This window comes from Pipistrellus hanaki (genome assembly GCF_964339955.1).
Source record: "Pipistrellus hanaki genome assembly, chromosome: 17".
NCBI lineage: Eukaryota > Metazoa > Chordata > Mammalia > Chiroptera > Vespertilionidae > Pipistrellus > Pipistrellus hanaki.
In genome coordinates, this window is record NC_140519.1 from 4,562,868 (window position 1) to 4,590,048 (window position 27,181).

The 27,181-nt window shown below is 37.5% G+C and overlaps 1 pseudogene across 1 annotated transcript; it reads left to right on the forward strand.

The window, feature by feature from the left end:
• The first annotated feature begins 21,085 nt into the window (after positions 1 to 21,085).
• LOC311611783 (protein SET-like) lies at positions 21,086 to 21,934 on the forward strand (annotated as a pseudogene). Its single transcript has one exon. The product of its transcript is annotated as a protein SET-like (transcript).
• Positions 21,935 to 27,181: the final 5,247 nt, after the last annotated feature.

Genomic DNA, 27,181 nt, shown 5'->3' on the forward strand with positions numbered 1-27,181 from the left:
AATAAAAGCATGTGAATATAAAACAAATATATATTTTATATTATAACATACATAATTATTAAAATAAATATGTAAAAATAAATCATATATGCACATTTTGTGTCTATACTATTTTTGGTAAATATAAATAACCAAGGGCTCATATTCTGTCTGTTTTGCACCATTCACCTGTGATAGGATGTCTTAGTTGGAGGAAATGTACCTGGGTTTAGTTTAGACACAGCGGAGAAGTATGATTGGGGACAACTGCTTCCCACAATGCTCTGAAATGACAGTAAAGATTCTATTCAGGGCTCCTAGAGAAATGTTCAGAACCACAGGTGTCAGGGGGCAACTGGAAAATAGAAGGTGTCTTTCAGAAATCAAGGAGACTCAGCTTTTCTCAGTGTTTCGGCATTACACTCTCCCGGCAATATACTGTATGAAAGAAAAGAATGCCAATGGAAGGCAATGCAACCTGCTGATACTTGTATTACTGATTGTGGAAACCAGCTGCTTAAAAATTCAACCTGTTAAATGTCCCCTTCCCCGTGGGTGAGTAAAGGGTTATGTGGCTGGTGGAGAGGAGCTGGTGTTCTGGGAATCCCTGGGTAAGAGCATCGCATAGATTCATGCAACATGGTTTGGTTTTTCTTCTCTTTTTTATTAGCAGAAAAATCTTGAGTTTCAGTGCCTCGGCTGCAGCCAGGGGAAGTTTAAAGCAATGCATACAGCTGTGGTAGTTAAATGAGACATCTCCTCTATAGTCCTAGTGCACCCCTCTCCTATGTGAGTTGAGATAGCAGCTCTTTTACCGATGTTTGGCTCTTTTTTGGCCTTGGTCATCAGTTGAAACATTAACTGTTAAAGTTGCAGAGTCAGTACATGAGTCTGGTTACTTCTCTTCCTCACCAAAGGGAGAGAGTGTATTTTAAAGAGGTTATGAATTAGAAGAGTGGGGAAGAGGAAGTGGCTGCCATGTGCTGTTCTATTGGGTGGAAGAGGCAGGAATAAGGACAGCCCACTAGAGAGCCAGCAAACAGAACCAGAATCAGTGCAGAACATTAGCTTCTCATGATCATAGACTTTGGCCAAAGAACACGTTGTAAGAAGAAAATGAGATTGGAGTGAATGTTCAGAGTACTTTTGGCCTCTTTGAACCACTATCAATTAACCGTTTATGTCTGAAAAAAAAAAAGTATTTGATAAGATCTTCCCTGTAGCTCCATGAACTTTTCTTTTTCTTCAGTATCATAGCTTCACACCAGACTTAGCTCAATGTCTGGTGCCCATACTTTTTACTATTTTGCTCACGAATTAAAGTTGGAGGCAGAATGATTGAAGTTGGATGAAGACGACGTTCTGCATACTAAGGTCTTCAGGGTCTCCTCATGCTAATTAAAATCTGCTCCTGTAGCTCCTGTTACTGTTCAGTAAAGATAAAGCTCAGCAGTCAGAAAGAATAATAAATACAGAAGCACTTCCACATGAAGTAGAAACGACCTCCTAAAATCCTATCTCCTATAAAATAAGAAAGATACTGGAAAGCCCTCGCTGGTGTTGCTCAGTGGTAAGAGCGTCAGACTGCCCACCTAAAGATGGTGGTTCAATTCCCAGTCAGGGGCATGTACTTGGGTTGCAGGTTCATCCCCACCTCAGTTGGGGCTGTGAGTGGGTAGCAACCAAACAAAGTCAAAATGTCTTTCCCACATCAATATTTCTTTCACTCCCTCCCTATCTCCCATCCACTCTCTCTCTCAAAACACACACACACACACTGAGTGGCCAGATTATTATGATCTCTGAATGCATAATAATATGGCCACTCAGTGGATATCCTGTATAATAAAGGCCAATAAGCAAATTGTCTGCTCTACCAGGAGTTCGACCAGCAAGCAGGCTGGCCAACTGCCCATGTCCTCTCCCCCTGGCCAGGCTGGTTGGACTCCACCCATGCACAAATGCATGCACTGGGCCTCTAACATACATATCCATATATGTATATATTCTCCTTTTGTGAAAATTAACGACAAACAAAAACCAGCCAACCAACAAAACAAACACAAAAGACAAGAGAAAGCTTTTAAAAATCAACATTTTCAGAATTCTGTATATTAACCAAGGGCTTGCAGAAAGTGGAAGAGAGTTCATTCAAAATTCATTCAGTAGAACAGTGAGCTTGAGATGTTTAATGCCTTACCCTTAATCAGCTCCAAAGTCTCAGGGAACAATGGCAGCCAGCTATCTCAGGAGCAGCCAGGTAGATTTGGAACAACACAAAATGTTCCATTCCTGGAAATTTGTCACAATTTGATCTGTCTGATGACTCCCATGAAAATCTCTACTCACAGGGCTGGTCTTGACTCTTGCCTGATCAAATCTTTTCACCAAGGAAAGACCTTCCCCAGGGCTTTGTAGTGACAGCGCTGGAGCAAACACAAGGATGGCCAATACCTGAAAAGGAAAATATGAGGAGAAAAATGTCCATATGGAGCTTGACAGGCTCCAGCATGTTCTTGAAGATCTAGCCAGCAGTGCTCATAGGCAGGGCTGTGTGTATGACCAGAAAGATCCTGAAAGGTCCTATGTCTTACTTCTGGCTGATACTCAGGCTCTGTGCCCACTGGAAATGAAGGCTGAGCCATTGGAGTTCCATCCACCAAGGCCTCCTGGCAAAAGGTGAAGACATTGTATGGGGGCATTTAAGGCAATATCTACCAGTTATCGATCCAATTAAATATCTACCCAATTAAAATTGGATGCAGAATGATTGAAGTTGTATGAAGACTGTGTTCGCATACTCACTTTTACAGCATCTCCTGATGCTAATTATTGTAAAATCACTGAGCTAACTGAGCAGACTTTGGAGGCTACTCACCATAAAATGTACAGAATTAGTTCAATGGAGTCACTGAACCAATAATAAGCAACACCAACAAAAAAAGCAAATTCCAGGGGTTGGGTATTATTTCCAGACAAGGCCTTCAAATTATGTTATGATATAATAATAATAATAATAATAATAATAATAATAAAACATGTATTATTTTTATTTTGCCCTTTCCAGGTGGCTCAGTTGGTTGGAACATCTTCCTGGTATTTCAAGGTTTCTGGTTTGATTTCCTGCCATGGGATCAGGGCACATACAAGGAATGCATAAAGAAGTGAAACAAAATCAGGGCTTCTCTCTCTCCCTTCTTCTCTTTCTCTCTTCAATCAATCAATAAATAAAACATTTAAATATCCCATTTTACCCCAAAACTTTAAGAGGTTCAGAAACAAGATAATGTGGCCAAAGAAAAAAATAGTCAATGGAAACAACCTCTGAAGTTAGGTAATACTCTGAAGCAAGCTAACTCTAGAGAAATCTCTAGAAGAGTCTATCTAAAATGCATGTTTTAGGGTGAACACTTGCTTTTTGGTATGTGTAGAATGCTCAATTAATATTTTAAGTATATTGAGAGTAAGAATGCTTATCAGGTTGTTGAACAGTGTTGGTTAGAATAAGCAATTTTTCTAAATTAAGACAGACAAAGTTCTCTTTAATGACTTCCTTAAGCAACAAATACTAAGTATTGGCTTTTCTAAAAATGTAGCTATTGGGATATGAGGAATGTAAAGTATAAGATCTAATGATTCATAGTGAAAAATAGAACAAATTTTAGCTGCTATCAATAACTCTACCAAGTTTTAATTATATTTTCTGTAGCTGCATGTTCCTTAATCTTGGTGAAGTAATCAATGCATTGTGTTTGTTTTGTTTTTTTAAATATTTGATTCTGGTTAATAACTGTGTCAGTGTTTAATAAGATGCTTTATCTCCTTAAATTATTATAAACTACCAAATTAAAGTACCTTTAAAATATACCTATTGACCCTGAGTAATGCTATAAAGTAATGTTAGAAAGAAGAGCTATCTTACCACAGAATGTGCTCAAAGAATTCCTCAAAGTTTTTATTTGTATATTTCTTTTGAAATTTTCTAGAAACATGATTAATACAAAGCAAAAAAAATTATATTTTTGTTGACACTAAAGTAATCAAGTTCAAAAGCATAGAGTTTTAAAAGTCTTAATATCACCAATTTTTAAAAATTTTACTTTTGTTTAGTGACATGTTCAACAATTATGTTCTCTTAGAATATAAGTAAATGATCATGCAGTTTCATTAACAGAACACGAGATGAACACCACAGCATGATATAATGTGATTCTGGGTTGACTAGACTAGAGAAAGGTAAGTTTTTAATGACATGTTATAAGTCAATTAATAAGTCCAGTTATGCTAAGTTGTTATTGCTTTTTTAATTTAGATTTGTTTTGTATAAACCGTGGAATACCCACACCAAAATCATCTTGGAAGAACTCAGGACTGCATTTTTGACAACTTTCTGGGGGGAATTTAATTAAAGATCTGAAGCCAGAGATGTCTGTATGTGGACTACAAATGGCGGGGGATGGGGGGTTGGGGGGTGAAGGAATTTGAAAAAGGTGGAGAGAGTAGGTGAGAAGATGTCATCTCTACGCAACTCAGCTGCAAGGACACATCCATGATTCCAACAAGTGACCGCAGTCCCTGGACATGGAACGCATATGGTGGTCATTAAGAACAACCAAGCAACTTAGATGAGAGGAAAAGGACCAAGAAGTGGCTTGTTGTGAATAATCATGGGTATAAATTGGATAATTTGGGCACTCATTGGTAGAAAACAGTTCAATAATTTTGCTAGAAAGATTACAGTCAATTTTGAAGATAACGTATAAGACAATGGTTAAGATAATATATAGATAAGATAATTAAGTCATAGATAATTCTGTATGTACTAGTGGCCCACATGAAAGGGAGAGGGGTGTCCCTCAGCCCGGCCTGCACTCTCTCCAATCTGGGATCCCTTGGGGGATGTCCACCTGCTGGCTTAGGCCTGTTCCCCCCAGAGATCCTTAGGAGGTGGGAGAAGCTCTCACCACCTCAGCTGGGTTCACCAGCCATGAGCCCGGCTTCTGGCTGAGCAGCACTCTCCCTGTGGGAGCGCACTGACCACCAGAGGGCAGCTCCTGCATTGAGAGTCTGCCCCCTGGTGGTCAGTGCATGTCATAGTGACCAGTCATTGCACCATTCAGTCTATTTGCATATTAGGGTTTCATTATATAGGGTATTTTTAAACCCCCTCCCCCTCAAATCATTATGGCCCAGAGAAATGTGTTCTCTTTTTCTTCACTCTGAGAAATAAAGTTAATCCAGATTATCTCAGGAAATTTTCAAATAGCTTAGTTTTGAATGTTATAAACAAATGAATTATAACATTACCCATTTTACTCTTTTTGGCAAGATAATAATGGAACAGCAATTCTTCAATAAGTGATAAGTACATTAATAAGTCTTGGGGGGCCCATAAAACATCTAACAAACAGTGGCTCCTGTTTAAAAAGCTACAGTTAAGGTATAGTGACAGCCATCTGGAAAATTAATATACAATAGAATTAGATAATTATCTAATGGTAGTAGAAATGAAAATGCTATAAAAATGCAATAGGGATGCTCAGAAGAGGTGTTATTAGGGAGAGGACATAATGAATACCCTGACTTATGAAAATAACCCAATGGTGACAAGCCAGCTGAAGTAGAGATGGCAAGAGAAACTCAATAACATTGGGAAGTATATGCAGTCCTCTGAAGGAAGGCATTTTCAAGGTGTAAAATTTGACAAGTCTGTGAATGAGTCAAGAAGGGCCAAGAGGTTGAGGAATGAAAGTGAGTGGAGGATATAAGTCAAGTGATGATAGAAGTCTATTGTATTGTTCCATAACATATTCTGTTTTTTTTCTTCACATTGCATTCTTTGATTTTCCAGTGACTTACAAATAAAGTGCTCCATTTCATAGCACAGAGTGAGTGCATTTATTCTCTACATTATAAAACTCCCCATAGAGCAGATATTTTGTAAAAAATATCTAATGCATTCTCTTCTATTTGTACCAGAAGGTTGCTCAGAGACAACTTTCCCGGCCTGTAGGTGATCTAGAGTCTTCATTGTGCTGACAGCTCTCAAAACTAATTCAGTGTATATCTACTGAGTTCCTGAAATGCCACATTCGGTGCTGGCACTGGGAATGCAGTGGTAAACAAAACTGATTACCATTCCTGTTCTCATGGAGACTCCTTGTCAGGGAAAATCCATAGCCAAATTCATTTTCTATTCGTATTAAATTCAAACATACTCTCTGCCTACTTTAATTTCTCAAGTGGCCTATTGATTTCTGTTCAGGTTCTAATTCTCTGTATACACAAGCATATTCAAGGTTATTGCAAATGAACTAACAAGTTCAAAGGAGCCACAACGTGAAAGGTAAATAGTTAATCTTATTCAAATATATCCAAAAGTAAGCCAGGAACCACCTAAAATATGGTGTGAACTTCTTACTTCATTTTACTTGGACAAAAATGCAAAGAAAAAAACTATTCACTACCATGCTTATTTATAGGTCTAAGATAAGATGAGGTGGGAACAAGGTAATCTATCACCGTGTTTTTAATTGCTTGTGTTCACTGCATTTTTTATGGTTCTCCTTTTTCATATGCATTGATTTCTCTCATGTTGCAGCTCAGAAAGCTGTAAATGATGAATGATAGTATTCACAATTAAGCCATTAAGGCAACATAGTTTTGCAATAATATGAAGATATATTATAAAGCCAGTTCCAACTAAAGAAGTTGTGGAAGTTTATTTTTCAATTTTCTTTGGCAACAATTATACAAAAAATCCAGTACTGACCTAATTCTGTGCTTATATCACTATTGTGGCCATGTCCTTCCCAAATGTGATTAAGTTTCCTTTCACTCCTGGTATCTGCTCCTAAAATATTTTTAATTATTTTAAAAGATCTTCTTAATGCAAACCAGATTTGTGTTTACTTTTTTAAAATTAAAGATAGCATTTCCTAATAATTTGTAAGTACTTTAAAATACTTTGAGACCCTCACCATATAATTAGTTGGGGAATAAAAAAGGAAACGTTTTTGTTCACTGTATTCCTAATGTATTTTTGTCATGAATTTTCCATGCTTGTATTATCTGGTTTTACCCTCATGAGAGAAATCATTGATTAAGTAATCCACAGATATTTATGAGCCTCTATTAAGGAGGATTGACATGAGAATTCAATAAGGTCTTGATTTCATGTGTGAGGGATGTAAAATGGAGAAAGAATACAATATGACAGGAAATGCCGAAAGCAGTGAGAGCAAGTTGAGAGGCATTCAACCCACACGCATTTCTCTTTATTCCATTCCTCCATATTCTAGGCACCAACCCACACCGAGTCCGAGTCCTGCAAAGATTTATCCATCATTGGCAAAGAGCTTGTCCTTGGATAAAGTGTATTCTTTCCACTTGTAGTCATAGTAATCAATATCATCCAAAATATATACATTCGTATATATGTGTACGTATAATATAAATGTGAGAGGCAACCAGTGTTTATTTGAGATCCAAAAGAACAGCTCTTGCGGAAGCACTGATTCAGGAGAAACCCAAGCAGGAGGAGAGAACAAAGCGTATTGACGAGGAAGGGAAAAGGACTTGTTACATGACTAAGATGGAGGAGATATTTATGTGTTCAGTTAAGCTAACACAGCGATTCTGATTCTAAACAACGGCTTTATTTGCAGTCTAGTAGTCAAAACAAACAAGTGTTTGGATTATTTTGAGCCCATGTATTTCAGAATTCATATAAAAGCTAAAAAGTGTGATTTTATTTGTTGCAGTGATATTTCAGAGGATATCATCTCTCACATCACATAGGGTTTAAAATAAGAACTATAGGGATGGTAACGAGGAAATTATCAGGAACCAAGGCGATGCTTGCAGTCTCTGAAACGCAGTGGTTCTTGGGATTCTCATACTGTGATCATTGCTTCAGCTACCAGGAGGTTTAGAGTACAACTGTTACTTCACTTTTCCATGAGCTTTTGTTTCCCCCAAATGGTCCATTTTTTATGTATTTTAAACAAAATACAAATGCATATTTCACATGTAGTTTTCTCTATTGAGGACTTATGAACAAATTGGGATATTAGCAACAAAATGAAAACGATATAGTTTCATTATTTTTTATAATTTCTAATTTTTCCTACTTTTGTTATGGTATCTTCTGATAATCCATGCTTGTGGTATTTTTCAATAGGATATCATTCATTTTTAAGCTGTTGCTAATTTATTTTCGATAAATATATTTGGGGGCCTCCTGCCACACGATGTTATTCTGCTGATGGGCAGGTAAATGTTCATGACAGAGCCATAGCTTAATTCACCAGCGTACAAAGAGACTACGGTTTAAGGGTCTGAGGAAACTGTGGGTGATGTCACTGCGGAATAAAACAGAGAAAGAAACCAGAGAAGCTAAGGGTCCTTATTGATGGATTTTGCTTTCACTTCCTTGAATTCTCTCACTATTGATGACTCATGCTCTTGGCAGGGTGAGAGCCTGTGGCTTCCTTTCATTGATTTTTTACCTGCTCAGCATTTTTGGTGGCTGTTCAATGCTTCAAACTAACCAAGGCAGCCAGTATTGGGTAGATCAGTAATGCCTTGGTAAGAGTAAGGATTAAAGTGACAGTTCAGAAAAGAGTAGACAAGGTATGCATCACAAAAATATTTCAATGAAAAGCTATGACTTCCTTTCATTTGTGTATGTGTCACTCAACTTTTAGCTTATAAAAACAGTACATCCAGAGAGCTTGGGATAGTTGAGAAATCAGCAAAAAATGTGAAGATATAGGAACATCCCTGTGTGTTGGGAACATTTTCCCCACTCAGTTCAATATTGAAAGCATTAGGGCATTTGGAAGTTACTTTATTGATTATTGGTCAGATTAAAGTTCACAAACTCAAATATTTAAATTATTTCATTATATATTAAATTTTGGTGTGTTCAATTTCAATATAAGCAAGTTTTACTATGTCTTCTCTTTTCAAATTATCAGGGATAGTCATAAAACCAGGCGTAGTGTTGTTTGTGCTCAGAAGGATTTATACAGTGTTTCTTATAATTAAACTAGAGGCCCAGTGCATGAATCTGTGCACCAGAGGGGTTCCTCGGCCTGGCCTGTGGAGGTTCAGGCTGAAACACCTTTCAGACATCCCCCAGGGGTCCTGGATTGTGAGGGGGTGCAGGCCAAGCCAAGGGACCCAACTGGTGCATGATCTGGACTGGGGAGGGACACAAGAAGTTGGCCATCTGGAGAGGGATCACAGGAGGGCTCCAGGGCATGGCCAGCCATTCTAGCTCAGTCCTGATCAGCTGGACCCCAGCAGCAAGCTAACCTACTGGTTAAAGTATCTGCCCCTGGTGGTCAGTGCACATAATAGCAAGCAGTTGAGTGGCCTGAGCATATCATTAACATATTACACTTTGATTGATTGAACAGATGACCAGATGACCAGAAACATAGCAGATTAGGCTTTTATTATACAGAATGAACTTTACTATTTAGGTTCCTGTAACATGAATAAAGACTTGCAGACCAGTTTGTGCTGCATATTTGAAATGTCAGGTGAAGCTATAAGAATAAAATATCAAGTTTCAGTGACATTGTTGGCATTTTGCAGGGCATGTATATTTGATAATGCATATTGAGTGATATACTTTTAAAATCGGAAATGTTGATGAAACAGGTATTGTTGTCCTCTGTACTTATATTAAGCTAAAAGCACATCACTGCTTCATTGTTATTAGAGACACAGTGGTTCTCTTAACAGTGGCTTATAAAGATATGGTCCTTTTAATTACAACTTAATACCTCATAATCTGGAAAACTACAAAGTTACTTTTAACCAGAAAATGTAGAATAAATACACACAGCAGGACTTTAGAAGATTTAATTCCTGATATTGGATTAAAATTAAAATTACTTGGGAAAAACACACAACTGCATAAACCTTTATTTATGTGATATGAAAAAATTGTTATTAATGGCTTAGAAGTGTTTACTTGTGGAATGCAACTAAAGTTCATTGAATACAAGGATTTTGCCTTATACTTTTTTCTTCCAAAGAGATATATATTGCTTAATGTTAAGGATTTTGACTACATGCACATAATACACATACCTGATAAATCATAGAAATAAAAAAAATGTACTTAGTAAGAAAAAGATAAGTCATTCCATAAATAATCAATTTCAAATTTTTATTTCCCATTTTATCCTGTAGCTCTCAAGTCACCTTCCAGACACCATTGGAAAGTTAGAAGGTCCTCCATATTTTTCAGATTCTTCAAGGTAAGTTTCTTGAAAGTTTTTGAAACCTAAGATTCTGACTTCTGAAATCACAGAAATCCATTTAAATTATAAATTCCTAATGTCAAGGACAATGACATGAACTATACACGAGGCTGTGAAAGTTCAGGGAAAACAAAAACAAAGGCTTCAGTAAGTAAATGCTTTGGTTGACAAAAAAAGAAACTTTGCTAGAATAAAAAAGTGGTTATAATAAATAATTGGTCATTAAAATGGCATAATAGGTAGTTTCTAAATATTTGTTTTTTATTATTTAAGTTGAGATATATGTTTAATTATTACTTAAATAAATATAATGTAAAAGTTATAAATAAAATTTTTATGATATATTTTTTTTTTACCTTACAGATACAATTGTTTGACATCTAATTCTGGAAATGATTAATATGTTAGCCAATGTTGTATTGATTTTTATCTAAAGGTGTATTGATTTTCATCTAATGTTTATTTTATCAAATAAGCATTCTGTGTTTGAGTCCTTCCACATATTGCAGAAATCTTCTCTCCTTGGATATTTTTGTTTGTTTGTTTTGTTACCGATTTTAGAGAGTGAAGAGGAGAGAGAAAGACAGAGAAATACACCTACATGAGAGAAACAGACCCATCAGCTGCATCCTGCACATGCTCTGACTGGATCTAACTTGCAGCCTGGGTATGTGCTCTGACCCAGAATGGAACTTGAGACCTGGTGCATGGGACAACATTCCAACCAACTGAGCCATCCCAGCCATGGTTCTCTTTGAATTTTTAAGCACATCCTTTTCCTTTTTTTTCATTTTCTTTCTTTTCTTTTCTTTTCTTTTCTTTTCTTTTTTATTTTCTGAAGCTCCCATAAAGCCATAACAAGCATTAAGGAAAAACTATTAATCAAGATAACTATAAAATATTTACATTTATTTGATTTAGGGATACTTTTTAAAAAATAAGTGATTGTCTCAAAACAAGGAAGCTTTTACAGAAGAAATTCTATAGGTATAATTTTCTGCATATTTTAAAAAATCACTTACATGCTGAAATTGGTTTGGCTCAGTGGATAGAGCGTCGGCCTGCGGACTGAAAGGTCCCAGGTTCGATTCCAGTCAAGGGCATGTACCTTGGTTGTGGGCCCATCCCCAGTAAATTGTTCCATTCACACATCTAGACAGTGTAAAAGTGGGAATTCAAACCTAGATCCGCCTGGCCTGGCCTCTGAGCAGTCAGCATAATCTGGGTGCACAGTAGGCCTTCAAGAACTGACTAGTCTTTGTGATTTTCCTTCCAGGTGTGTGTTTTGTCCACTCAGAAACAGAATAGAGATCCGTTAAAAAGTGCTTGATCCTGGTTTAGTCTCCTAAGTGGAAGTGCACAATGTAATGCAGTTGTTATATGAATTCATTGTTAATGGCCCTGGTTTTGTTTAGTTATTCATTTGTTTTATTGAACAAATGGTTAGTTTTGTACCTGTAATGTCCCAGGTTCAACAAATGCATATTATTGACTCTTAAAATGTGAGGTAAAACACACATATGAGCGAGCACACACACAACACACACACACACACACACACACACACACACACACGCTCACACACACACACACTGCATGCATGTGCTTATAGCTATCCTTTCTACTCTTCCAAATGTAGTTTTTATGGTCCATTATTAATATTGCTTTTCTTCAGCAAATATCCTCCAAAGGCATCATTTTTCTGGACTGAATATTATCCTCTGTTTCTCCCTAAAACTCCCCCACCTTGTATCCTACCCTCTTCAATAACAGTCTTCTGACATATCGACCAAAAGGCAACCATTTGCTAAAAGGCTTAGGGAAGGTGAAAAATCACCCTCTATGCCCTCTTTGAACTAAGAATCCATTTCTCCCCTTGGAAAAACCTCACGGAAAACCCTGTCATGCAGGAAACTAATGTGGGAAGATGAAACATTATGGGGGAGGTTAGTCCCTAAGTTTCCATCCTGGGTGAACTGTAAACATTTTGTTGTTTACACCGGTGGGAAGAATGCTTAGGAAGAGGTGACATTAGTCTCAGTGACAGGGATGAGGGACTGCCGTGCCGCAATAGAAATAATTCAGAGTCCTGCTAACTCATAAAAATATCTAAAACACAAAACAAAAACTGCCTCTCACTCCCTCTTTAGAAGCCCTCCTGCTTTCAGCTGGAAGAGTTGAGTCCGGGTCAGCTCTGCCTCTCTCCCTGTTGCCACAGCCTTGAGGAAGGTCTGCCTGGCCTGCGGGCGTGGTCCAGTGCAGCTCAGCTTTGACTGGCCTGTGCAGGCCCTCCCCCCGGGAGGAGGCACTGCAGCCGGGCCTATGTTTCCGGGAGTTTGCGTGTGAGCTTTGGAGCTGTGCATCTTCATGAGTGATGTGGTTAGAGGAGCTTCCCAGGGGCAGAAACCACAGCTCTGGGGAAACAGTTTTGTGAGGTAACGTGAGACACCCTCCAAAACAGAACTGGGCATCTGTTACCCGAGTTCTCTGGACATTTCTGTGGCCAGCATTCTTTGAGAACTGGGCCTGTTATAATCCAGTTGCAAAGTTACAGAACCAAGGATATATCTTGATATAACAATAGCCCCCTCTATAATTTTATCCTAGTTTTGTTTTGTTTTATTTGTTTGCTCTTTTGTATGCATAACTTGGTTGATCTTAGATATAGCATGAGGCATGAGCTCATTTGACTACTGCTTTGTCTCCATTACAGTCACTCTCCTGGGCAATGCTAGCACTTACCAACACAGGCCTATGGAGCAGTACCTTCTATCATTATGATGGCATAATGGGGCTGTTGAGATAAAGGTGAACTTTCCTGCTGAAACCGGTTTGGCTCAGTGGATAGAGCATCAGCCTGAGGACTGAAAGGTCCCAGATTCGATTCCAGTCAAGGGCATGTACTTTGGTTGCAGGCACATTCCCAGTAGGGGGTGTGCAAGAGGCAGCTGATCGATGACTCTCTCTCATCGATGTTTCTAACTCTCTATTTCTCTCTCTTCCTCTCTGTAAAAAAATCAATTTTATATATATATTTAATTATAATTATATATATAATTATATATATATATATATATATATATATATATATATATATATTTTAAAGGTGAGCTTTCCTGTGTAAGATCCTATATTTGTAATTTGTTGTTGAGTAACAAATTTACCACAAAAGTACAGCTTAAATAACATGTGTATATCTCAGCTACTGCAGTTAGGAACCCAGAAGTGGCTGAGCTGGTTCTGCATCCTCAACATCTTTACACAGATGAAGTGAGGGTTGACCAGGGATGGGTCTCACCTGAAGGCTGGACTGAAGAAGGACAGTGTGAACAGGGTTGTTGTTCCTACAGGCCCATTGGAAGGAGGTCCTTGTAGGCTAGTTTCTAGTGGGCTGTTGGCTGGCAGACACACTCAGTTCCTTGCCAGGAGTTGCCTTCCAACATAACGACTTGCTTCATCTATGACAATAAGCAAAAGAGTGCTGTCAAATTTAAAAGTCTCAAAGGAATGATAATGTCTCTTAAAATATTTTAAATCTGGGATACTGTAATAACTTTCCTTATCACTCTGATTATTATACTACTAGAGACCTGGTGCATTAATATGTGCATGGGTGGGGTCAGTCTGGCCAGCCTGCCCTGATGGAGGCCCATTGTGCCAGGCGGGTGGGGGTAGGGGCTATGGGTGGTTGGCCAGCTGGCCCCCCCTGATTGGGATGTTGGGGGGCGGTTGAAGGTGGAGCCAGCCTGGGGGGCCACTACAATTGGGGCCTGGATCATGCCAGTTGGCTGCTGCAGTGCATGTCATAGCCACCAGTTGTTCCAGTCGTTCTGGTCATTCTACCATTCTGGTCACTGGGTTTTTATATATGTATATTACATAAATGATAGGATTGTTGTAAGAAAGAAGTGAGGTAATTTAAAGTATTAACATCCTGGCTGAGTGTTCTGCTCTTGTTATTGTCATAACCATCATTTTGGGTGAGAAGGGAGACAAGGACAGGAGACTGTGTAGGGCAAACTGATTTTAAAAAGTAAATTTTATCTTTACATCATCTGTCTGTATGTTTTGAAATGTATCAGGGACAGTGAAGCAATTAGATCAGGAGACAACTGCCCTTAAAAAAAAAAAAAAGGAGGATGGGTGCCTCACACCACACAGGGCCCCTGGAGAGGCCCCAGGGAAGGGCGGGAGGTGACAGGAATGAAGGGTAGCGTGACTGTGGGGTGACTTGTGTGTTGTGGAATGCATGAGGTGAGCAAGCTGATTTCAATAACTGCAGCCTCATATGCTCTACAGAGTTTTCCCTTGGTGTTCAGTGTGGGCCTTGGCAGCTCAGGTCAGTGCTCTCACCTGCAGGTGGGAGAGTGGACTAGGGATAGCTGCTTACCAAAGCCTCACTCACAAGCAAACTGTTTTCTCTCCTCAAATTTGAATCCACAAAATCTGAGAAGATAAGTCCCTCCCTGGATGTAAGGAGTCCTAAGATGCCTAGACATCATAAAATAGAGGAAATAAACAGCACAGCTGCAGAACTGTGGCCTCGTTTCAGTACAATAATGTAAAGGAACCACATTCATTTGATAAGACTAACAAAGTGGTTTAAACCATGAAAGTCCAACTGCCAGGGACTGAGTGCCAGTTTCAGGACTTTTCCTCTTTGATCTTCAGTGGCCCTGCTTGCAGGATAATAGTTGTTACTTGATATGTACATTTTAACACTAAATACAACAAAGCGAATAAACTAATTAGCCCAGTGCCTTGTTCATAGTGCATCTTCAGTAGCTGTGACTATCATTACTGATGATAGATAGTGTGCTTTCCAAGTCCTGTGACTGCTGTTCAAACCCTTCCACACCCACACCTTCCTGTCTTGGCACAGAAGTTGGGTGGGATGAGTGGGAGTGGCCTCCTTGCCTGGGACCTCCCCACCCACCTTCCCTAGAACCTCCCCACCCACCTTGCTCACCCATTTTTTCCTCCAGAGTTTGGAATGCTGCTGGCCCCAGCCTTAATCATATCTGAGTATCTCCGTCCACAGTATAGGAATCCACTGATACCCAGGCTCGGGGCAGATGGGAAAGTCAGGATGCCTGTACTCTGCATCTCTCATTAGCAAGAGAATGTAGCATCAGTAGAGTGTGGAAGGCCAGAGATGTCGCAGTGCCTGAAGGCTGTGTCCTGGTGGTGGAGAGTACCCCGTTTTTCTATGAGACACCGTGTTTGGTATCTCCCCTCCCCGCCCCTGGGTTTAGTAAACACAGTGAAGACATTTTATTTCCTTCCTCTGCTGTGGTTCCCACTTTCTCGGCTGAGCAGGGTGCCAGAAGCCTTAAACTTCCACAGCCAGAGTTATAATCAACTTGCCACTTGGCTTCTCATGGAACTATTAGGAGTTAGAGGGCAGTAGTCCTCAGTTCTCACCACACCTGCGGACACTCTTTTCTGTGCCTGGACATGAGGACCTTTTGCCCTTCAACCTCTCCTTCCTTCCCTTTCCTATCAGTTCAATCCATTTAAACACATCCCCACTTAAGCACATAGTCCCGTCACAGAGACTCGCCCTGTCTCGCCTTTATTCCTTTCAGCACCGCTTTTTCATTTCTCCTCCCTGCTCCAGTGCTCATCTTGGCCAGGTGGCCTTTTGAAAAAGGATGTTTGCAGGAATTGGCAGGGGACCTGTGACTACCTACTGGCTGGACGACTTGCCTGCTGCTCTTCTGATTACCTGTGCCAGGATGAGGCAGCTCTTCAAAGATGTAAGATGAAGGCTGCTCAGAGGGGGACTGAACCAGGGATCAAGAGAACTCGGGAGAGAATCGATGAATTACCAACTGCACTTACCTCCCCTCGGCAGCAAATTTAGAAACTGTAGTCTTTCCAAATGTATTGTGTCTGAATGTCTCCCTGGGCGTCTATCATAGAAGAGGAGCAGACCAATGGCTATTTGCTGCATGTCTTCCTGCCGTTCAATTTCCTCTCACTCCAAATGTTTTCTCTTTTCAAATCAGACCCTAGGTTGTAGATGTAAGGTTCTATTTAGGAAGATATATATTTTTCTTTTTTAGAAAAATGGAAAATTCCTTCCCCATCCCAGCTTCATGCCTGGTATTCAGAGGGAATAAGGCACGGTGAGTGGGCTAATGAGGGAAGGCAGGGAGATGGGCAGGTGGGCGGGGGTCAGGGGGCACAGAGAACACTGGAGAGAGAGCCTGTGGCAGTTCTATCCTGTGGCCTCCAGGATACACATCCTAGATCAAAACAGCCCCCCCCCCCCCACACACACAGGGCACACAGATCCTACCTGTGTTTAATGACCAGTGACCTCCACATTCCTGTCCATGTTCATTCTTACACAGCATCTGCCTTAAACTTCCCAAGTGCACTCTGGTCACAACCTTCACTCTAGGACACACAGTGTTGTAGCGGTGTATTGTGTCTAACACACAAAATAGACTCCTTAGGTTAGCACCCATAATCCAAACTGAATCTACATTAACAATCCTTCCTTGCTTCCCTGATGCTTCTCTCTTTTTTGTCTGTGTTCTCTCTCATTCTCTCTCTCTTTTTTTGCTTTCTCTTTCCTTTTTGGTTTGCTTGTCTGTTGTCATTGTTATTCTCTTTTCAAGGATTAAAATATATATTTTAATTTTTTTCATATATGAATCTATTTAAGCCATATAATATTAAGAGAGAAATGCTATTTTTTAATGCTTTACAGATGAGAAAACTGATAGTTAGCAAGTCTAACTACATTATCCAACACAGTTTCTAAGCACACAGAGTGAAGCTTCATTTTGTATTCCCACTATTATTTATAAATCTACCCTTAAAACCCACCAAACTCAATGTGACTGGATACCACATACATCCAAGTACTGACACTCAGTAGGACGTTGGGTATATGTTTCTTGATTTCAACGGAAATGTTTGAGCTACAAATGAAACTCTGAATCTAGTCATGGGACAGAATGGGGTTACCCAAGGTTGATGTAGATAGAAAGTAGAGAAGATACTAAATCCAGAGGCAATAGTACCCAGGTATCAGAATATTGTTTTTGAATTCTTGATCTATATCTTAGCCATTAGTATAATATTGGGGGTGGTCCTTCCCTAAAGGTTAAATTGTGAGAGGCAGAGCATTCAAAGTGCTAAGAACAGAGATGGCCAGCTCAGCCATGGAAGACAAACCAGTTATGTAAGTGTTCTGAATATCATTTTCTCATCCCCAACATAAAGAAAGTAATTGTAGCTACTTCGGAATGTTATTTTGAATTTTTATATGAATTAATATTTGAAACATTTAGTGAGCTTTTAAGTCTCTCATAAGTTTTAATATTTTTCTCCTTTCTAAAATGGTGTTGCTATCCCATACTAACTGAATTAACTGAGATAAAGCAAATATAAGTACAAAATATGAAAATACATGTGATCAGGAAATTCATAGCAGATGCATTCTTTATTTATTACATTTCTTTGCATAAATGCTCATGGTTATATTTTGTGTAAATGAATATTTCCTTTTTTTGTTGTTGCTTTAAGATTTGTCCTTTTCATAATTCCTAAGAGGCTTATATAAGAGGCTCAGAGACAAAGCTGACATTTTTCATCTCCTTTGCCCTTGCCATAAACTTTAGTAAATGTTTATCTCTTGATTCTTTCAATGGATTCACTTCAGATATTGGAATGAAATTTGTCCTAGTTGATACAGAATTTTTGATAATGGCCAATATATGATAACATATGGAATTTAAAATATTTTAGACCTTTAAAAATATATACCTAATATTTTAAATAAATATTTTAACTTCTCCCATAATAAATTATGTCCATTGTGAGTATAAATATTTGGTTAGATTACATGCCATCTTCTACAGACTTCACTTTGGTAGTTTTAAAAATATTTTTTTTCCAAATTGGGTAAATGTTTAACTTCTAAACATTTTTGGAACCTTCTCTGAGCCTTCAATGTGCAATACCAATGTGTTTACGATGTGTGCATTTTTTTTTTAATTTGAAAGCATTTTTACTGCAAGGAATTTTTATCTCAACTGTGATGAAAATCATTAGTCTTAATGGTTTTTACTGGCCTTCCTACCATAGAACAATATCTCTTTACAGCTGACAGGGGAAACCAGATTGGTTGTCTGGAGACAGCTATGAGTTTTCATTACTCAGAGCTCACCTAAATGCATATTCTCTAAGTAAAACTCCAGGAACGTGATTATATTCCTAAGTAGATAACAGTGTAATCAAAGGCTGCCAGGAAACTCCTAGGAGGTTTTCCAAAGAAACACCTTGAAGTAAACAGTATTATTAAACAGCGCAACTCCATGGATTTAGCCCCCAGAGAACATCTCTGCAGCTGGAAGAGTGGGGATACCTCTCTTCCCAGGCAAGGAGGACACAGAAAGCCAGAGGGAAATTGAGAATAAGAATCAAATATTCCATACATAGCATTTTCCCTCAGAGTAGCTTTTGAATATGCAAAGATTAATTGAACTATGAACATTAAAGATAACCATTAGAAATAGAAAAACAGGAAGAGTTTAGAATAATGGTAAGTAAACTTGGATGGGCACATACTCTTTCTGTGTGTTTGTGTGTGTGTGGGGGGGAGGGGGTTATTTTTTTACATTTTTTAATTTAAGATGGTTTTGAATTACAGTTTAAATCAGGATTATTTAGTATTAGATGTACAGCATAGTGATTAGATAATCATACACTTTCCAAAGTGTTTCCCCTAATATTTCTAGTACCCTTCTGAGAGAGATAGGGTGTGTCATTAACCTGGCTATGGGACCCATTTAAGCTTCTGTTCCATAGCAGCTCATCTAAAAATCTAAATGTTTATGTAATGTGATTTCAGTGGTATTCTAGCTTTTTGGGTGAGAGGATATGATTGTGGGAAGATTGGAGTATATAACATACCCCACTCTGGAAATAGAGGTCACATTTTATTTTTCTATTGGTAATATCTGCTTTTGTAACTCTGCTGATAAAATGAGTACCAGTTTAGCAAAGAACTTCACTTCTCATATTATAATGCTCTTGAAAATATCACCTTCTTACTATCATGCCAATCACTAAGTATTCCTAACACTAAACTAATTGTTCAAAACACTAGCACACTCTTTTCTCAAAATGATCTGAAAAGTTTATTTATACTTCAGGAGACAGGCTTAGGGAAGTAAAGCTGCTTCTGCAGCGCACACAGTAGGAAGTGATGATTCCAACATGTAAACCAGGATGTACTTCCCCACCTGTGACCTTCCCCAAAGCCAACTCATCCAGTCTACCCGCCTGATTTAAATCAGGGATCTTAGCAAACAGGGAAATATGTGTGCTGCATTACACGTGCATACATCTCTAATTTAGGATTAGCTCACTTAATCAGCTACTACTTCTAATTAGAACAGATTAACAAACCAAAAGGTAACCAAAGCCAGGCCAGTCAATCTGGTGAAACTTGCAGCTTTATTTTTAGTGGGTGATTCTTCCCAATGACCTAACACTGATTTTTCTCTCCTTCTGAGGTGAAGTTGATGACTGAATTTTGAAAGTTTTCTTTAAGTCTCTTGTAGGTGTCGGCATTCTAAACACCATTGCATAGAACTTTTACTTCATTTTTAAACACTTATTATGTGCTAAGTACTGTATATTTATTATCTCATTTATCCAATGACAACGTTAGGTGCTAACTATTGCTGTTCTTCTCAAGATGGCCATAGTGAGTTTCAAAGATGAAAACTAAATTATGCATCTGCCCATTAATAGAAAACAAGGGATCTCAGATTCAAACTTAGTAATTTCTAATAAAAAGTATATTTCATTTTTATATACAAAATATCTTTAAAGATCTCCTACATATAAGTAGTTGTATGAGTAGGGTATAAGGGAAGAGGTATGGAGACTATAATGTTTCTCATGGGGCTACTGCATGTTCTGGATTATGTTTTTACTTATATTTTCACAGGCAGAACAGCTATTTTGTGATATATTTATATTATTGACAACTTGAGGACAGAAAACAGGTGCAAAAAAATGGCATAATTTCTGTAAGATCTTACACAACTGGAAAACCTGAAAAGCTGGAATATGAAACTAGATTTGATTGACCTAGAAGCTTGAAGCAGCTTTACTATTGTATTATACCTACAAGGTATTTAATAATTTGAGTTATTATGACTGTGTTAAAATTATTGACTTATTAATCTAAATTTGAGGCCATTTATGTTTTTTACTATTTCAGTGAGTATGAAAATATATTTTCTAGTAATTTATCTAGATATAGGTTATTTAAAAATTATGTTGCCAGAAACCTTTTCAATCTATATTGCCATAGTTTTATATCTGTGACATCTCTAGATATTTCTGTATTTTCATCTATAATTTCATTTATTTGAGCTTTCTCTCTGTTCTTCTTAGTCATACTGTCATCAAAAACTTGTTTTGATTTTTCAAGGAACTACTTTTATATTTTTACCCATTTTTTCAATTTTATATTTTGTTTAATCCCATTATATTTTGATAGGAAATATGAGTAGTATTATTTTATTTTAAATAGTTTTGTATTTCTATTATAATTGCTTATTTAATCTGTGGGTTAATAGTATATTTACTAATTTATAAAACATGAGAATTTTTTCAGGTTTCAGGGTGAGTGCTACTTTCTAACTTAGTTGTATTGTGGTGAGAATACAGAAGACATCAGTTCTCAGAGTGCCTTCTCGCTCTCACAGCATAGCCCTTAAGGCCAGCTTTGGCTCCCACCTTAAGTGGAGAAACCAAAATTGCCTCCTATCCTCTAGTCAGGAAGTTAATCCCTCGGACTTGCCAAAGGAGGAAAAGAACAGCGAGAAGCAATTGAACATATTGATGAAGAACAAAATGTAATAAACAGACTTAATGAACAAACCAGTGAGGAGATTTTGAAAGTAGAACAGAAGTATAACTAACTCCACCAGTCATTTTTTCAGAAGAGGTCAGAGTTGATGGCCAAAATCCCACATTTTTGGGTAAAGACATTTGTCAATCATCCACAAGTGTTTGCATTGCTTTGGGCGGAGGACAAAGAGGCACTGCATTATTTGACAAGAGTTGAAAGAACAGAATTTTAAGAAATTAAGTCAAGTAACAGAGTACATTTTTATTTTGATGAAAACCCTTACTTGGAAACTAAAGTTCTCTCTAAAGAATTTCATAGGAATGAGAATGGTGCTATCGTCAAAGTCTATTAAAATCAAATAGAAATCTGGAAAGGATTTGAGGAAATGTTCAAGAAAAACAAACAAACCAACAAACAAAAACAAAACAAAACAAAAGCAGCAGGAAGAGAGTATGAGGAATCAGAGAGTTTCTTTTCCTGGCTTACTGACCATTCTGATGCAGGTGCAGATGATTTAGGAGGTCATTAAAGATGAGATTTGGCCAAATCCATTATATACTACTTGGTTCCTGACATGGATGATGAAGGGGAAAGAGAAGAAAAAGAAGAAGCAAAAGCAGAAAAAGAAGAAGGAGAAGGAGAAGGAGAAGGGGAAGGAGAAGGAGAAGGAGAAGAAGAGGAGGAAAAGTTGAAAGATATTGACGAAGAAAGGGATGAAGAGAGAGGTGAAGAAGATGAGCATGATGATGAGGGGGAAGAAGGAGAGGAAGATGAAGGAGATGACTAATGAACACTGATAGACTCCAATCTTTTTAAATGTTCCCCAGTCTTTGGAAGCAAGTTGTAGTCTTTCCCCCCACTTGTACTCAGTCGCCCTGTTTTTGAGGTCTCTCCTTTACATCATTTTCTCACCTTATTGGGGGCGGGGGGTGTACCTTGACGGAATCTTTCTGTTCCAAATTCATTTTTATCCCTTCCTTTCTCAAGAAAAACTTTATGGAGTCAATGCCACCGTGTTCTGTGGGGAGAAGAAAAGCCTGCCCCCTTAGCTGGAAGTTGGGGGTTGCTAGGCCTCTGTGTGGGAGTGCATAGCTTTTTCCTCCTTTGTCTGTATATTGGGCTCAGTGATTATACTGTCTCTATGTGAATATGGACAGTTAGAATTTACCAACATGTATCTGTCTACTTTCTCTTGTTTCAAAAAGAAAAAGAAAAAACTCAAAAAGGGGGTATAGAAGATCAGCAAAGGATAGATTTGAGATGTTTGTGGGGTTAAGTGAGCATTTTGACAACATGGCTCCTCCTTTGGCGAGTTTAATTGTGATGTTTAACGGACATTCTTGCCGTTTAAAATGAAACTCTTAAAATAAGAGTCTCTCCTAATGATGAGTGAGCCCTGCCATTGGATGGAAGAATCAGCAGAACCTCTAGAATCTTATTCAGAATTGACATTTCGCTATCATAATTTTTGTTCTTGTTTATTTTTAAATTTCTTTTTGTTTCACTGGAAAGGAAAGATGATGCTCAGTTGTGAATGTTAAAAGTGTACAAGTTGCTTTGTTACAATAAAACTAAATGTGTATACACACGCACAAAAAATATAAAATAAAATAGAAGCTGTATTTTATGGCCATAGTTTAGGATCAAGTTTCATAGACTGTTTGGTTGAATATCTGTCATATTGCTGCTCATGATAATTTGTTCAGGTTGTTCATATATTATTATTATCACCATTATGTTTGCTTGAAGTATTAAAACCGATAAGATTATTGATTAACAAAAGCAGTACTCAGCCAAACTACAGAAATAACTATTATTATAAACTGTGCCAGCTTGTATATACTATTTTATCTGAAGGTTTATTACCAGGGATTATTCTGTTTGTTTTTATCTGTCTCATCCCTTAGAGTATAAGTTCTATCCAAACAGGGACTTATCCCAAGTCTGTTCACCTGGGTGTCCCAGAATCTAGAAGAATGAACATCAGAGTGTTTAGTAAATTGCTGAGTGAGTAATACTGAATGATATTTATGTAGCTCTTTGAATCCACATCTTCAAATAATCATTAATTTGAAGATGAGAATGTGCTTATATATTTAATGATCTAATTTCAGTTATCACAAGACTAACCCTGATTCATCATAGCCTACTTTTTTCTTTGGATTTCTACTTCTTCCTTTGAATTTATGCTCTGTTTCTTTGTCCTCTTCCCCTCCTTATTTATTTTTCTTCCCTTTCTGTATGAATAGTGGATTTTTTTCAGAGTATATGTCTGACTGATTAAAGTCATTGTCGTTTCTGATGCCTAACAATCAGTAGAGTTTCCAAAGGAGGAAATTAAAATGGCAAACTCTATACTTCAAGGTCAGATATTAATGCTCATCCTTGTTAGTAGACAGTAGAGACACAAATGATAGTGTTGGATTTCTCTGAGTGTGTCATGGGGAGCTTTTATTGTTTTCTGTTATGAAGATAAATTCTCATGTGATTGACAGACACATTGCATTCCCTTTTATATGTTTTCTTATTGTTGCTCGGAACTGTGAAGCAGCACAGATGGGGAGCCCCTGCTTCCTTAGCCTCCCATTCAGGAAATGAGTGTGCCTCAAGGAAACATTAATACCCTTTCCTTTCAACTTTTAAGATGTGACCCATTTATATCAATTGTTTATTTCTGATTTCTGGCTGGTGTGGCTCAGTGGTTGAGCATTGACCTATGAACCAGGATGCCACTGTTTGATTCTCTCTCAGGGCATGAGGGCTCGATCCCCAGTGTGGGGCATGCAGGAGGCAGCAGATCAATGATGCTCTCTCACTACTGATGTTTCTATCTCTTTCTACCTTTCCCTTCCTCTCTGAAGTCAATAAAAATATATTTTAAAAAACAAGAAGTCTGTTTGTTAAAATAAAAAAAATAAAGAGGTAGAGGCTATGGTTATTAGTAACATGTCATCATTGGTTTTGACATAGTTTTGTGACATAGTTTTAACTTGTGAAGAAGACATAAAATAGGATAATAAAGCACAATAAATTACAAGACAAAAACAATGTGTTCTAAGACTAAATCCAAGTTAAGGCAATTCTACACATACTGATTATCCATTTAGTCTGTCTCCTGAATACTGAGCTCACCCATGTGAGTAGACAGTAGAGATCTGCCTGGATTGGCACAAAATCTGCCTATTTGTTTGAATCAATTTTCACAAGAATAATAATGTCAACTTATGTGTTTACTAATCATACAGAAGTTCATTAGCATTTAAGATACTTTCATTAGCAAATTCATTCATTCAATAGACAGCTGTTAAATGTTGACAACTCGCAGGTTGTTTTACACTTGAGAAATACAGTGATAAACTATGCAAGTCCCCATGGAGGAGAAAAGACATAGTAAAAATAAAAACAAAAATATCATCCTTTCAGTTTGCAAGAATAGCTTTCATATGAATCCCTATGAAGGGTCACGTGACTGCTCCTTTAGTTATGGCAATCAGCTGAAACTCTGGTGAAGACATGGCCTTTGAGAGCAGCTACCCATAATCCTGGAACCATGCAGAACCCCAGGGACCAGCCCTTGCTGAAGGGATGAAGGCTGCAGAGGGGCTGTCATTCTGGAACAAGGAAAACACAAGCTTGTGGGAATATCTTGATTGAAATGGGAAGAATAATGATAAATGAGGCTGGAGAGACAAGCAGGCAATATATTATGTTGAGTCCTGTAGAGTCATTATAAAAATATGAATTTTATTATAACTTTGGAAACCATTTATTGAAATATTTTAACATAGGAGAGAAATGATCTTATGTGCTTTTAAGGTTTTATTTTGAAGAACATGCTGCCTATTCTGGTATGTGGAGAGTGGATTGTAATGTGATTGGAGAAGAGGGGAGATCAATTAGCAGTATTTTTTATTAGAGAAATGAAAATTCATGTTGGTGTTGAATCGTGGGGAAAAGTGTATATGTTGAGAAGTGCTTAGGGGTGTATTTTGTAAACAAAGGCAACTGTGATTATCGGTGCATTGCATATGTGGATGAAGAATGAAAGTAATCCAGAGTGACTGCAGTTCTTTTCTGAGCAATTGGATGCATGGCAGTTTCATTATAGAATTTGGAGACTGATAGACTTAAAATATACAGATTAAATCCAATAAAAATAATTTTGATGTGTACCTTTTTGTACGTTATATATTTTCTGTAGATGTTATTATCTTGATAACTATTGAAACTTTTACTTTGGGACCCAGAGGCAGATATTGAGGATCACAGGATACATCTATTTTTGAAGGGAATTTGAAAATATATTGATGCCCACATTTCCGTATCTTGGCTGATATATATATATATATATATATATATATATATATATATATATATATATATATATTGAATTTAGGTCTTGAGTAGCTTTCCAAAGCATACCATAACCCTTTCTATTGAGAACCCTTTCTAATGATAAATTTAAAATATTGAAGGATTATCAATATTGGTAATTTTGTAATTTTATGTGACATTATAGTGAAAAGAGAAACGAACTTACTGTGCACTGAAAAAACTCAATAATGAGCATTGATTGAAAGACTATGTAAAAAGTGGGATAAAAGTTCATTTGCCAGAGGAGAAAAAAGGAGAAGGTTTTATTTTATGTCATAATTAATAGGACTAAATCACATGTGAAAACTATTGTTCTGCATGGTCCATATCCACGGCAGGCCCTAACAGTTAATATTTGCATCACACGTTTCTTTTAGGGATCCAAATGCCTGTATGCCTCCAGATATTCTTGGAATTTCACCCGAGTAATTTTTCCTATGCTCGTGCAACTGGTATTGCCTGGTTTTCATTTCCTTTGAATTGTGATCACAATAATTCACTTCTCTGGCAGGAGTTAATATTTTATTTCCCCATTGGTGTTAATAAGAGCAAACCTTTGCAAGAAGCATATTTTGATTAAAGATTCAGCACTTTGCAGCCCTTCTGCATTTTAAAATTCAATGTGGTTAATCTATAGTTCTTCCCAGAGGTATGTTTTATTACCCCTGCAAACTGGTATTCAAATCTTTTTTTTCCTTACATGATGAAGGCATATGGTGGCTTTAATAAATATTTTTTAAAGTGTTGAGAATACACTGGTAAACAAGATGAGAATGCATCAAGCCCTTATGGATTTTAATCTCCATGGACAAGGAATCAATTAAAAATACAAATTATAAAGCTTTCTAAATGGGAATGAGAGATGTTAATATAGGCTAGACCTACTTTGGATCAGTGGTTTATTGTGAGTTACTCCTGTATACTTTCAAGCAGTTTTCTATTGAAGTTTTTTTTTTTTTTTAATCAACATAGGTGGGATTCTATACAGTAATAAAGAAATCCCAATATCTTAATAGCTTACAACAACAACAAAAAATGTATCTGTCATGCATGCCACCAACAGAGGAATACAAAACACCAACCTTGGTTCTTCTAGAAATCTAACAATAATGTCTCTTTCCATAAAGTAGTGATGCAATAAGGAAGCCATAATTGTGAGGTCACTGGAATTGTGAGGAAGAAGGCTAGCAGTAGTGAGTGCAAGGCTGCTTTCAGGGTTACATTATAAAGTAGCTTATGTTTCAGATTTCATTGGCAGAAATAAGTCACATGATCCCTCCCAACTTAATTATAAGGGAAACTGAGAAAGGCCTACCTGGCAATGTTACTGTGGTGAAGTATTGGGCGCTATGTTTGTGGAGTTCCTTCACACATAAAGATTAAAGAACTAATTATGCTGTTAATGATACTGATTATCATTAATAATGATCTATCATTAATAAATATCATTAATAATTATAATCACTATTATAATAAGCATCTTTTTATTATTATAAAAAGTTTTATTGTTCCTACAAAGCAAACAATTTCAGGATGTTCAACATTAAATTAAGTAAAAACCAATTCTCCACAACCACCAGTTTTCTCCATCTTCATGTAGTTATTCTGAAACATTTCATCGTAGTAACTATATAAAATATAAATATATCAAGTCACTATG